This window comes from Rosa chinensis, chromosome 5 (assembly GCF_002994745.2).
Source record: "Rosa chinensis cultivar Old Blush chromosome 5, RchiOBHm-V2, whole genome shotgun sequence".
Classification (NCBI taxonomy): Eukaryota; Viridiplantae; Streptophyta; class Magnoliopsida; order Rosales; family Rosaceae; genus Rosa; species Rosa chinensis.
Genome location: NC_037092.1, coordinates 13,954,513 through 13,969,305, shown reverse-complemented (window position 1 = coordinate 13,969,305; position 14,793 = coordinate 13,954,513). Strand labels below are relative to the sequence as shown.

General features: G+C 35.6%; 1 long non-coding RNA gene across 1 annotated transcript; it reads left to right on the top strand.

The window, feature by feature from the left end:
* The first annotated feature begins 10,858 nt into the window (after window positions 1–10,858).
* On the top strand, window positions 10,859–12,291 carry LOC112166128. Its single transcript, XR_002923129.2, has 3 exons — window positions 10,859–11,373; window positions 11,476–12,034; window positions 12,135–12,291. It is a non-coding gene; the product is annotated as an uncharacterized LOC112166128 (long non-coding RNA).
* Window positions 12,292–14,793: the final 2,502 nt, after the last annotated feature.

The window sequence follows — 14,793 nt, the reverse complement described above, 5'->3', positions numbered from 1 at the left end:
TACGATTTTTGACCAAAATAGTATGTTATTATTTTTTCACCGAGATTTTTCAAATTTAAATTCAAATAATGTTTTTTGAGCAATTCACCAAAATTACGATGCAATTATTATTTTTGTTTTTACAATTTTTTAAAGTCTGAAAACAATAAAATTTATAAAAAAAATTCATTCTAGATTTTGGTGTTCCGTCAATTGGAATTGGTCCTAAAAAATCATGCTCACGAGTGGTGAGGTTGTAGTACAAGAAAATTTCAAGAAAAAATAGTGTTAACAAAGTTTAGCATGTTTTGGCAATGTCATCACATTCCACGGGTGTGCCCATAACACCTACCAACATGCAAACCACAAGCCCATCTTCTATTCAACTTGTCATGTAATGACCATTTACACAATTTTCAGTTTTTCTATTAGAACCTCTAAATTTACTCACAGAACCTCTAAATTTACTCACTTGACCTCTATGCTTTTTACACCTCTTATCAAATTTTCAAATTCTAAATTTACTCACTAAACCTCACTAAACTTCCTCAAATAACCTCACTCATATAATTTGCAAACAAATTATTACCTTTAAAATAAAAAATTTAGTCATTTCAATGATTTAATCACTCTATAAATCTTAACTAAATATACATTTCTTAATCAAACTTGAGTTTCCAAAATTAATGTCTAATCAATAAGAAAATGCCATGAACTATTTTTTTTCTATAATTTTTTTTTCTATTTTAACTGTGCAAAAAAAAATGAAGAAATCATTTTTTTTTATTCTAAAAAAAAAATCATTTGTTTTTAATGTTTTTTTTTCTCTATTTTTTGCACCACATGATTAATTATTTAAATATTTTTAGTTTTTCTTTTTCTAAACTACTTTTTTTTTTTTTTTGCAAATATAATTGGTTGACTTAGATTTAGGTCATAAATCATAAACTCACCAATATACGTTCAACATATATATCATTCATTTTTATGTCATATGATTTTAATCATATTTTTAATTCTTATTAAATATATATGAATGCTTTAATGAGTATGTAGTGAAATTGGAAAATGAAAATAGATAAGGAAAATAATAAGAAATATAATCTAATATTATTGAATTGGAAAGTCTACATAAAATAATTATAATATATTTTTTAGTATAATTATTGTCCTTAATAGTCATTTTATAGTAGGTTATATATGTCATTTAATAATTCATAATAAAGTGAGGTCAAGCGAGCAGATTTGGAGGTCCCAATAAAAACTCTCTACATTTTTATGTCACATGATATTAATCATATTTTTAATTCTTATTAAATATATATATGAATGCTTTAATGAGTATGTAGTGAAATTGGAAAATGAAAATAGATAAGGAAAATAATAAGGAACACAATCTAATATTATTGAATTGGAAAGTCTACATAAAATAAATATAATATTTTTGGGTATAATTATTGTCCTTAATAGTCATTTTATAGTAGGTTATATATGTCATTTAATAACTCATAATAGAGTGAGGTCAAGTGAGCAGATTTGGAGGTCCCAATAGAAACTCTCCATAATTTTAGACTAAAAAATGCCCACTTACCCAAACACTCTAAGAGATCATTTCCCTAATACCCAATTAAGTTTTTTTTTGTTCATTTTTATTTATTTTTGGGACAATTTTACCCTCTCCTTCTTTATCACTTAGAGAGAGAAGTCATAGGAGACCTTGCCGGACTCTGGTGACCAGTGGCCGGCTGCAGACTCCGGAGACCGGCGACCGGAATCCGGCAACCGGTCACCGGAATTCCGAATCCGACTACCTGACCGGTGACCGGATTCCGGCGTCTGATTTTATTACCCCTTAATAATACCCAGTAATCATATTATTGCTCCCCAATAAATATATTACTGCCTCCCAATAAACATATTATTGCCCCCCAATAACAAATTTATTAGGGATCAATATTTAGTGAAAAATGAAGATCTTTTTAATTTTGAAAGTTTTAGTAGGTTTATCCAAATAAATAGTCTTATTACTGCCCCCCAATAATCTTATTTTTGCCCCATAATAATCTTATTATTGCCCAAGAAATAGTTTATTGCCCCTTAATAATCTTTTTACTGCCCCCCAATAATCTCATTATTATCTTCCAATAATCATTTCCACACATTTAAACAAACACCTTCTGTGCATTACCCGACCAACTAGCCAATTTCGCAATAACCATTCATCAATTGGCCCAGAAAATGTTGTGGGTAGCAAAAAAAAAAAAAAAAAAAAAACCAGAAATTGATTTGGGCACCCAATCACCATCTTCGCCTCACCATCTTCACCACTCTCTTGCATCAGAAACACCTCCTTCATTCCTTCCCAACCTCACAGCTCCCTCGAATTTCGGAAACCCCCGGGATCCCTGAGATCAGAACATTCAAATTGAAGAGTCTCCTCATCGTCTTCCAGCCATAGATAGCTAGCCACCGGCTGTGCAGATCCTCATCAATGTCTCCGGCATTGCAGATCCTCATGGACCAACATCGATTACCCGGCTGTCGACGTCGGATTCGAAGTATGTGCTGCACGTCGACGGATTGAGCCTTGATGCCGGACCGATTTGTGGCACGACGATTGCAACGGAGTTTCTGTCTGAGTCGAAACCGTGCTGCACGATGACGGATTGAGAGCCTCGATGCCGGACCGATTTGTGGCACGACGATTGCAACGGAGTTTCTGTCTGAGTCGAAACCATGCTGCACGATGACGGATTGAGAGCCTCGATGCCGGACCGATTTAAGTGTAGACGACGACGCGTTTCGGGTGGCCTCGGATTGGTCATCGACGACGTCGCTGGGGGAGGGAGGGAGAGAGAGACAGAGAGAGACTCAGGGAGGAGAGAGAGATCGATGAGTTTTAGGTGAATTGATAGGGCAAAATTGTCATTAAACATTAAATTGGGTGAATGGGAGTAAAAAATTGATGCGGCTGAAATAGCCTCACAATTTAACCCTGCAAAATGTAGTTGTCAGTATAGGATAAGCAGGGATCGTTCAGTCCGGGGATTGTAGGGTACACCTACACAAAAAGGTCAATTAACAAATAAACGAATAAAATGGGGGGTTTTTGAATTTGGTTTCTAATCTACTTAAAATAAAAACAAAACAAATAAAATTATCTACAATGATCGACTTCCCTAACCTTGACCAATACCACTAAGAAATTACTAAGTGTAAAAACAGAAAATCCATTTCAACATGCTACAAAAATGTGCCCATCTTAAATGCCTAGATAAGAGCCTAAATGAAAAGCCTCAGCGGATCAATCCACTTATCTGATTCATTCTAATGTAGGCTTGGATCGGAAAAGTCCTTACCAAGCCTAATACTACTAATTTTCGAAAACACTCAGCGTAATTCTCTTAACTAGTAGTATTATCTAACCCTCGAATCAACTCACACGTGCAAATTAACCATTAGACATAGAATTTAACACGTAATTTCCAGAATCGTTTAACCATTGAACATAGTTTTTACCACTTTTTAGAACTAATTGCTACTTGTTTAACTCAGCGTCTTAACAAATAACAATTACTCTTGGCAAATTAAGAAAACACACAAGAACTCTCACCGTTATTCTAGCATGTAAACTTATGAACCTAACTCTGAAAATTACCTAAACACGTAAAAGGGCACAAGATTGTAACATGCATCATAAAAGAATTTTCGAAATTAACTCAATAATAAACTGAAAATCTCAAAAATATTAATAAAAATATTCTGAAAATTCCATGTCTCCAATTACACAACTCGCAAATTGAAACAAACAAAACCGAAACAAAAATTATAAGTAGAGTCATAGTTACACTTTGAAGCTTTCCTCAGCGGCTTAGCAACAAGGTGATGAACTTGTCTCTGCTATGGTGGTGGAGCGTCCTTGACTCAGCGCCTTAGAGCTTTGTAGATTGATGGATGGATGGTGTCACGGTCTTGTAGGTGATGGAAGTTTAAGGAGTGAATTGGGCAGTCTTGGAATGGTTTTTTGGCCAGGAAGTGATCTTGGTTGGGAAGTGATTTTTGGCTGGGAAGTGATCTTGGCTGGGAAGTGATGCCAATTATGTTCTGGACGTTGTCTATTTATAGGGGAGCATTGGTTGGCTTTCCCAACTGAAACGTCTCCTTTATGGCCTTAACTCCTCTCATAATGGGGCAATTCTTTTAATTTCCAAGCTGAAACGTCTTTCTCTTTTATTTTCCAGCTGAAACATCTTTCTCTTTTATTCCTCAACTGAAAACATCTTTCTCTTATTTATCTTCCAGCTGAAACGTCTTTTCTCCTTTATTTATTTTTCAGTTGAAACATCATTTTCTTTTATTCCTCAACTGAAAACGTCTTTCTCCTTTATTCCCCAACTAAAAACGTCTTTCTCCTTTATTTCCCTTCTTCATTGCTTGGTCAACCTGATTTAATAAAGGGCACAAAATTAAATTCTTTTAGAGAAAATAAAAGAAACTAAAACAATTTAATTTCAGAAAAATACACCCATAAATTCTCTCTTAAAGCCCACAGATTAGCATGATGGTGAGGAATCCTGATCCCGCTAGGATTCTTCATAAATTTTGCGTTTTCTGCCTATTTCACGCCAAACACTCCACAAGACTCTTAAAATGACTCGATGACTCAAAACACGAAACTTAAGGGAGAAACAAGGCTAAAATGGAGCACATACTCATTAATATCGTCGCACATTGTGCTCCTATCAACTACCCCACACTTAGCTTTTGCTAGTCCCTTAGCAAAACAAAAATACAAAACAAAACAAAGACTCAACGAAAAGCAAGTAAATGACTCTATTGCTCCTAACTGTTGTCTCAGAGACTCCAAACTCATGGCTTTCACGTTAAACACTTAATCAAAATTGCATAGATAATTCCATTGTTAATAAACCTGTGACATTCATATGACTAAGCAAGATATGGAGAACTTAAGTTATACAGTGAATGATAGCATGTTTCGAACAAGTCCAATCCAAACTCACAGGGCATACTCTCGATTTTTCTCTCAGAAATGGCTATGCTTAAAAGCTTCACTCTCCAGTATATGCAAGAGAATAAATTGTAAGGCAACAAACAGCTTGCATATTTCATCAATAAACGCATTTTGTGAAGAATTTTTAAAGACCTCATGAAATGACTAAGTGCACAAATGGACCTAAACCATAAGCTCGACTGCGTACCTGACTCCACTAACCAAAGACTGCCCATCTCAAGGATCAAGTCAGCATTTCAAACAGGTTGTAATGGGGCTAAGCTAGGGTTTTCGAAATGAAGATTAAGGATACAAAAATCCTAAGGACCTAGCAGAGCATATAAGGACCACCTTATGTCATCATTTTTGTAGGCCAAATATCATTGTTTTGGGCCAAACCTTCACTCTAACCAACATGGGAATGGACAAAGGCATAATTTTCAACTTTGAGCCTTCTACAAATTTGAAAGTCCAAAACCACACTTCAACAATTTCCCAAGAGTTTTCTTTTCAATTTTTCTTCTCTTTTGCCGTTTTTCTTTCTTTCTTTTTCATTTTCATTTTCTTTCATTTTTGTTTTACGGCAATTTTTTTTTTCTTCTGTTCTTTTTTTTTCTTGGATTTTCCTCACCACACTTGTCTTTCATCGTCACCCCTATATACTATGTCATGCTCTACTAAGTCCCTAAGACAAGGGTAGAGATATCCTGTACTAAGCTCATGGTAGGGTAGTGAGGGTGATGAAACAAAGGTTTTAAACGTAGGCTCAAAGGGGTTCATTCTAAGGAGTCCCACGACGGGCACAATTGGGGACACATGCTTGTTTGGCTATGGTGGTTACCCTAATGCCTTCTATCCTATCCAGGATCAGTGCATATTATGGCATATAAGTTTTGACAGTCACAACAGCCGAGTTCTAGTACTCTCTAGTCCATTAAAATCTATGGCACATGATCATTGGATTTTCAAAGAATGATGAGGTTTTGCAAATACAGCCATGAAATTTTGAATTTATCAATAAGCACTCGAAAAGAAAGTATTTTAGCTCAACAGCTCACTTAGGGTAAAATGAATCAGACTTAATCCTAGCATGCTTAATGAACCAAGTTACAATCCTATCTCAAATCTTCATACAAGCATTACAATGTCGATTAACCACAGAATTCAATTAAGTCCTATTTCGATTGTGAAAACCTTCAGCCATGAATTCAGAGACATGTTCATCCTAGACGTTAGGGGCATCCTAAGACTCAAGCAAAAAAAAAAAAAAAAAAAAGACACTAAAAAAAAACCATAGAATTTTTTTTTTTTTTTTTTTTTTTTAAGGGAAGGGTAAAATAAACAAACAATAAACAAAGACACAAGTACAATTCAACCTAAGCAAGTGAAGGGATAGAAATTTCAAACTCTCGTTGATGGCTCCTTCACAGCTTCGGTTGAAATGGGTTGCCTCCCATGCAGCGCTTAATATTTATAGTCCTTCAGCCTGGACTTTTCTCCTTGTTCACACGTGCTCATTCCTTGGGTGCCTCCTGGAGGGGTATCTCTTCCAATGTGTGCTCCACAAAGGACTCACCAGATCAAGTGTTAGTAACATATACAAGGTTAGGAATACAAACATTATGTCTTTCCTACTTTCTAAGTTACTTTTACATTTACATACTTAGGTACTGGAACAGAGGACCTCGTTTGTGCAATGGGACTATAGAACAGCTACCCTCGACAAAGTCATGTTTAATCCAATATACTTTAAGCAGGTCACACATCATTTTGTTTTTTTTTTTTTTTTTTTTTTATTATAAACATAGTTAATATCTCAATTAATTCCAAGTTGTAAGTCGAGCCCAATAGAAACCACTACTATTGGTGAGATACGATATAGGGATAGTCGCCCAGACATAAGTCTCTTTCCTTTGTTTTAGAAGGCCGGATGGCCAGATTAAGAGGTAAGTGAGAGGGAGGACTCATTTTAGTGATACTACGGAGGCTACTCCCTCATTGAGGTTTAGGCCCCTATCGGCTACTCCCACATAGTGGTTTAGGCTCATTCTATAGTATCTCTGAGATCCAATTGAACCCATCACCCAGGGTCTCAACCTAAGACACCATCCGTATGCGCCCCTTACTCAGCTGGGAAATTAACTAATGTGTTAGACCGTTCTCCAAGTGCTAATAAAGGCCGCCCTCAACCTCAAGAGACCTGAGCAAGGTACTAATGAAGGGTTTAGGCCAATATTAACAAAAGGGCCCTTGTCTACTCATACGATTTTACACACTTACAACAATTAAGTATTTAGCTAAATTCATAACCTAAGTATATTAATGTAAGTGAAACACATACAATTTACAACATGCTAAAAAAATATAAAAAAAACTCATTCTACAATTTACAATATACAATTTACAACATGCTGGAAAAAAATCTAAGTGAAGCACATTCAATTTACAATATGGTAAAAAAAAACAACTTCTACAAATTGTACAACAATGATAAAAGACATGCTTAATTTCGTAACACTCATAAAACTTAAACTAAATCACAATTACAGCTTGGCCTAACCGAAATCGCAATTTGTCACCATTCCATAAGTGTAGTACAAAAATTAGCATGCATTCTATATACAACAAAATCGATGACACTTTAAGTGTAAGGGATTTTAACAATCCCCGGCAACGGCACCAAAAATTGATGCGGCTGAAATAGCCTCACAATTTAACCCTGCAAAATGTAGTTGTCAGTATAGGATAAGCAGGGATCGTTCAGTCCGGGGATTGTAGGGTACACCTACACAAAAAGGTCAATTAACAAATAAACGAATAAAATGGGGGGTTTTTGAATTTGGTTTCTAATCTACTTAAAATAAAAACAAAACAAATAAAATTATCTACAATGATCGACTTCCCTAACCTTGACCAATACCACTAAGAAATTACTAAGTGTAAAAACAGAAAATCCATTTCAACATGCTACAAAAATGTGCCCATCTTAAATGCCTAGATAAGAGCCTAAATGAAAAGCCTCAGCGGATCAATCCACTTATCTGATTCATTCTAATGTAGGCTTGGATCGGAAAAGTCCTTACCAAGCCTAATACTACTAATTTTCGAAAACACTCAGCGTAATTCTCTTAACTAGTAGTATTATCTAACCCTCGAATCAACTCACACGTGCAAATTAACCATTAGACATAGAATTTAACACGTAATTTCCAGAATCGTTTAACCATTGAACATAGTTTTTACCACTTTTTAGAACTAATTGCTACTTGTTTAACTCAGCGTCTTAACAAATAACAATTACTCTTGGCAAATTAAGAAAACACACAAGAACTCTCACCGTTATTCTAGCATGTAAACTTATGAACCTAACTCTGAAAATTACCTAAACACGTAAAAGGGCACAAGATTGTAACATGCATCATAAAAGAATTTTCGAAATTAACTCAATAATAAACTGAAAATCTCAAAAATATTAATAAAAATATTCTGAAAATTCCATGTCTCCAATTACACAACTCGCAAATTGAAACAAACAAAACCGAAACAAAAATTATAAGTAGAGTCATAGTTACACTTTGAAGCTTTCCTCAGCGGCTTAGCAACAAGGTGATGAACTTGTCTCTGCTATGGTGGTGGAGCGTCCTTGACTCAGCGCCTTAGAGCTTTGTAGATTGATGGATGGATGGTGTCACGGTCTTGTAGGTGATGGAAGTTTAAGGAGTGAATTGGGCAGTCTTGGAATGGTTTTTTGGCCAGGAAGTGATCTTGGTTGGGAAGTGATTTTTGGCTGGGAAGTGATCTTGGCTGGGAAGTGATGCCAATTATGTTCTGGACGTTGTCTATTTATAGGGGAGCATTGGTTGGCTTTCCCAACTGAAACGTCTCCTTTATGGCCTTAACTCCTCTCATAATGGGGCAATTCTTTAATTTCCAAGCTGAAACGTCTTTCTCTTTTATTTTCCAGCTGAAACATCTTTCTCTTTTATTCCTCAACTGAAAACATCTTTCTCTTATTTATCTTCCAGCTGAAACGTCTTTTCTCCTTTATTTATTTTTCAGTTGAAACATCATTTTCTTTTATTCCTCAACTGAAAACGTCTTTCTCCTTTATTCCCCAACTAAAAACGTCTTTCTCCTTTATTTCCCTTCTTCATTGCTTGGTCAACCTGATTTAATAAAGGGCACAAAATTAAATTCTTTTAGAGAAAATAAAAGAAACTAAAACAATTTAATTTCAGAAAAATACACCCATAAATTCTCTCTTAAAGCCCACAGATTAGCATGATGGTGAGGAATCCTGATCCCGCTAGGATTCTTCATAAATTTTGCGTTTTCTGCCTATTTCACGCCAAACACTCCACAAGACTCTTAAAATGACTCGATGACTCAAAACACGAAACTTAAGGGAGAAACAAGGCTAAAATGGAGCACATACTCATTAATATCGTCGCACATTGTGCTCCTATCAAAAACTCTTAGTGAAGTAAGTGGGAGTATATTGGCCTACCACAAACAAGGTAAAGAAAAATGACAAAAGCGGGGAAAATCTTGAGGATCAAATTGAGCACAAAAGTTGAGGATCCGATCAACCTGGTTATCACAGCAGCTGAGATCGAAGGGACCACGATAGTTTTTTTAGTACTATACAACAAAGCAGAAAAGCCACGATCAGAATCGTTCGAGGTAGCCCATATAGGCCCAGTTTGGGATTGATTTTGGAGGTACTTTTGAACCTGATTCTGCTTTTGGGCTAATGCTATGGTGTTTGGTAAAGTGTGTAGAAGCGGCTTTTGGTCCGAATTGATTCTCCTCAAAGCTGAAATTGAGAAGCAGCCTACTACCAGCTTTGGAAAACTGCTTCATGGAAACACGGAGTGAACATGATTCATTTAATGAAATTTTACTCTTTTTTCCAATTATGTCCTCATCTTTTAACCTTGACCCAGATAGGGTTTTATTATTCTCAGCTTCTCTCTTCCAGTCTTCCCAGCCTCCTCTACCGTCAAAACTCAAAACACCTTCTTCCCATCGATCGATCTCTCCTGTGTCTTCAAAACCCGATTCCTTCGCTCCTCCGCCACACGCCCCAAACCCAAAGCATTCCCGGACCTTCTTCAACCTCCTTTCGTACTTGGTAAGCTCCTCATCAGAACCACTCTCCACATCTTCCTTCTTTTTCCTCCTCCCAGCATATATTATCCCATTCGAAGTTCATTCTTTTTCCTGGATCTGTTCTAGTCATACAATCCGGCGAAAACCCCACTGACATGAGCGGCGGAGGGAACAGAGTAACCATCAATTTCGCCTAATCACATCTTCGCAAGCCTACGAAGAACCACTATATCACCGCCTCTCTCTCTCTCTCTCTCTCAAACCCAGCAGCAAATTGAGTTGAAGGTTTGTGTCTTCCGCGAATCAAACTCACTGTAAGTCCTCTCCTTCTCCATCTTTCCCCAAATTTACAGTATATTGCTGCTGCAAGCTTCTATTCACTGCGCTTGTTATTGTTTGTCTCCTCTAAAGTTCTTAATTTTCCCCATATACGTCACCTGCAGATCAAGTAGCAACAGATCGAAACAACTAGCTTGTTATTGTTTGGTCAATTTGTGGTATTTTGGGTACCAAATTTCCACACACAGAGACGGGGTAAGTAAGATTCTGACACTTTTCAATTCAATTCCAGTCCCTCCAATTATTTCACCTTCTGATTTCATTTCTTTGATTATGAAGCTACCTGGGTTTTTTTTTTTGGCTACTGGTTCTTTTATATGTATATATTTCAACCTTTGCATACTAGTGTGAAATTGATATATTCTGGTCCCTAGCTCTTTATTGAATCCTATGGTTTTAAACAAATTTGTTTATCCTTGGTTTGGTCCGTCCTGTTTAACATTTCCTATAGTTATAATCTAATAAATGATGGCCAAAAATTATCTAAGACAGTTTCCACCTGGTTTGATGGATGTGTTCTTCTTAACTAAGGGCACTTTTAGTAAACATGAAAGACTTATACCAATAGCTGAAAGATTTGGCTTGGACCCAGGAGCTGTCCTCGACAAAAGTTAGTACTTTTCCATATTATATCAATTGAACTAGTGATACAATTACTGCTACTAGCCATCTTATTTTCTTTTTCTGTGACTGCAAGATTGTTTATGCTCATACATATACATATGAGTATCAGTATAATATGCTTTTTGGTCTAGCTGCAAAAATGGCTAAAGAGCCATTAAGACTTCTGGTAAAGACTTTTGCCATCCAAACCTCTCTTATAATATAAAATGACCTGGATGATAAGTATGCTCATGTTTCAGGTTATGGATTCGGTGATTTCTCTCTTTCGAGTAGATGTTACTGGAAGAGGAGAACTTGGAGATCGCCAGGTCAGTTTCACAGGTTCCGTGCAATGCCTATACTCACTTAGATCTTATGCTCTATGTCTTTATCCATAATTTATATGACATAAAGCAAATTATTATCTGCAGCAAAAACTTGCACATATGCTTTCCCTTTTAATAAAGATTGCTGAGGAATTCAATGTTGCTGTCTACATGACAAACTACGGTAATCATTGATTTACCTAGTATGAAGTAGTTATATGTCTTTGGGACTCTGTTATGAAATTACAACATGTTTAAAGTAATCAATGCATGTCCTTTTGGAGGCTTATTTGTGCATCTTACTGTTGTGCAGTATAGCTGATCCCGGTGTATGTTGTAATACTGCTATTGTTCTGATATCATTATGGTGGTTGTTGTCACTGGAAAACATTATTTACTGAATTTTGGTATTGATATGGTTTTTCAAATGAGAGTTTTATTTTGGTATTGACTGAAATCATGGTTTGTGTTATGTTTTGTTTGGTTAGTATGTGTATATATGTAGACGCCAATCCCTTGTCAAATTATTTCAAATTTGAAACACAAAGATCTCTTAATTATTAAATTACTCTATCTGAGTTCATTGTAGTCCAAGTAGATAGATAGTATCAAAGATGAAAATGTTGGCTCACTATGCAAAAGAGGAAGATGATGATGAAGTCCAGTAAGTTCATTCTTTGTTTATGTGATATATATTAGCTGTGTTCATATAATTTTTTTTTCTTTCTCATCCCCAAATCAGTTCTACTTCTTTGGCTTTGCAGCAACTTCTTATTAACAGCTGACAAATTTTTTGGGCTGCAATCTATTTCTACAAGGTCGAGACCCAAAGACACCATCCTCGTCGTGATGAGGATGGTAATATTGATGAAAATGAGCAAGAGAAGGATACAAATTTGTGTATTAGGAATTTCACATTTCACATTTCACATTTTGGATGTAAATTAATGTCTAATACTTGGAAACATATTTTGCTTATCTATGAATATTCTTAGTTTGTACTTTGAAATGCAATATAGGATATTTCAATTGAAATATATGCCAGAACATGCAATAAGCTATAAAAATGATGAATGTGAAATAAATTTTCAAACCAGTGAAATTAAAAAATAATAAAAAATAAAAAATAGAGACGAAATGAATTTCGTCACCCATTGAGTGAGATTTGGAGGTTACCAAAAAATTTGGCTCTAATTTCTGAAATCTATCAAATTTCTGGATGCCGGATATCCACAAATGAAGGGTTATTTAGGACCATATAAAGGTGAGCGGTATCACCTTCCACATTTCCGTAGAGGTGATGAGCCAACCGGTCATAAAGAAATATTCAATCATGCACATTCTTCACTTAGAGGTGTTATTGAGCGCACTTCTGGGGTATAGAAGAAGAAATGGAGTATTTTACGTGATATGCCTCAATTTCCTTATGAAAAACTAGTTAAGATAGTTATTGCTACTATGGCTCTTCATAACTACATACGCAGATATGCTCAACGAGATATTGATTTTGATGAAAGTGGAAATTACTCAAGTGAAGAGACTAGTGAAGAGATGGAGGATAATGAACATGATGGAGATGGTTCGGGAAGACAAGAAATGGAGGTGTTAAGAAATGCAATTGCACAAAGTCTAATGAATGCATCTACTTAGCATTTAGTTGGAAATTTCAAGTGACTTTAATTTATTTTGTGTAATGGTTCCCATTTTCACTATGGTCGGGAAATTAATCCAAATATTCTTGACTTATTTTGTGTAATAATAAAACATAATATGCATATTGAAGAGTTTAAAGTAAATCTTTTATTCGGTCCAACCAAGGGTACAAGAATAATACATGAGAAATTTTTTTATTTGGTATAGTTACATAATCAAAAAACAAAATTAAGTATTTTAGTAGCATATCTTAGCATGTATGCCCATTTTGGTAATTATACCCAGCCAAAGCACTTTTGCCTTGCAACTTACCAAACACCTACAAATTGCTTTTTGTTCTCACAACACTTTTAAAAACAGTTTACTAAACACCTCAGCTGCTTCCTCTCACAGCAACTTCGGAAGTGATTCCTCTCACAGCACATCAATCCCAAACTAAGCCATAATCTACCGTCTAGTGGGCTAGGGAGATCTCTGAACTCATTTTAATACCAAACGTAGCTTATAAAGAGTACTTTGGGAAAGCATCTTCTATATATAATCTTTTCTTCCACTATACCTTTTGTCTGTATTGCAAGAAGAACTATGACCAGATATCACACCAAAGATAAATTTAGACTCCCTGGTGATCTTTTACATGCAAATGTAAATGATCGGTCTGCAAAATGGATCGACTCTTTTACCACTTAGGCCAAAGATTGATCTTTTGCCGAAATATCATAATTATTTTTCACTTCAATCTGGTGATTCGATCTGGTCTAGTGCGGTATTCTAACTTTTGAATTTTTTTCTCCAGCATCATGATGAGTCATCAACTGGAGCAAAACATGGGGTACGTAATGTGAGAAATACTTTCTGAAGCTGATTATTTAAATGCAGTACTTTCTAGTAAGCACTACTTGAGCCAAAAGTTAGATAAAGACCATAAATCATGCATCAATACGATTAAAAGTGCTAATAGTTAAGATCAATCAACTAGCAGCCAAATTCAGCAAAGATTATAATTGCAGATTGTTGGTGCCACTTTCCAGTATCGTGTTCTTTATTAGCATTTGAAAGGGCATATTAATGTTCTAAGTACAATTTCAACTAGAAGAAGGCATATAAGTAATCCCGGCCCTTGTTCCTAAAATAGTATCCTAATCCCATGTGAGAGCCTGGAAATAGCAATAAGTAGCAGTTGATCAGTTGTTGGCAACTTGGCTGTATCCGGTATTTTGCGGATGTTGCATCATCTCCAGGTGAGAAGGTTGCACCTCTGACGTGGTCCTCATATTCTTGTGTTTTTTATGTTCAAAGTAACCATAAAATCCGCAGTGGCATGAGTTCCACTATCTCTTACAGTTATGATCTGTTAGGAATCAGTCTTCGACTTTATTACTTTAACCTATACATCATATAACCATATATCTTCCTTTTAAATTTTTGTCATCATTCTGCTATAGCTCCACGTTTTAGAAATATTTGCACTGCGCTGATAGCACTTTATGTGTTATCCTACTGAGCTATACAAAATCCTAACCAATGTTTGATATAAGCTGCTGATCTCACCTTAATTAGGCTGATATATATAATGTTACTAGATACATTCTATCTTTACATATATAGGTTTTGCACTCTGCGAACAAACGAAAAGTGAGAAATGAGAATATATTGCAAGTTTTGAACTCTGGATCTCCAGCAACAGCAACTATGATACTATCACCATGGATGCAGCATTATTTCTTTTCTTTGAAGGAATTCTAAATTTAAGAAGATGAATGATTCGCC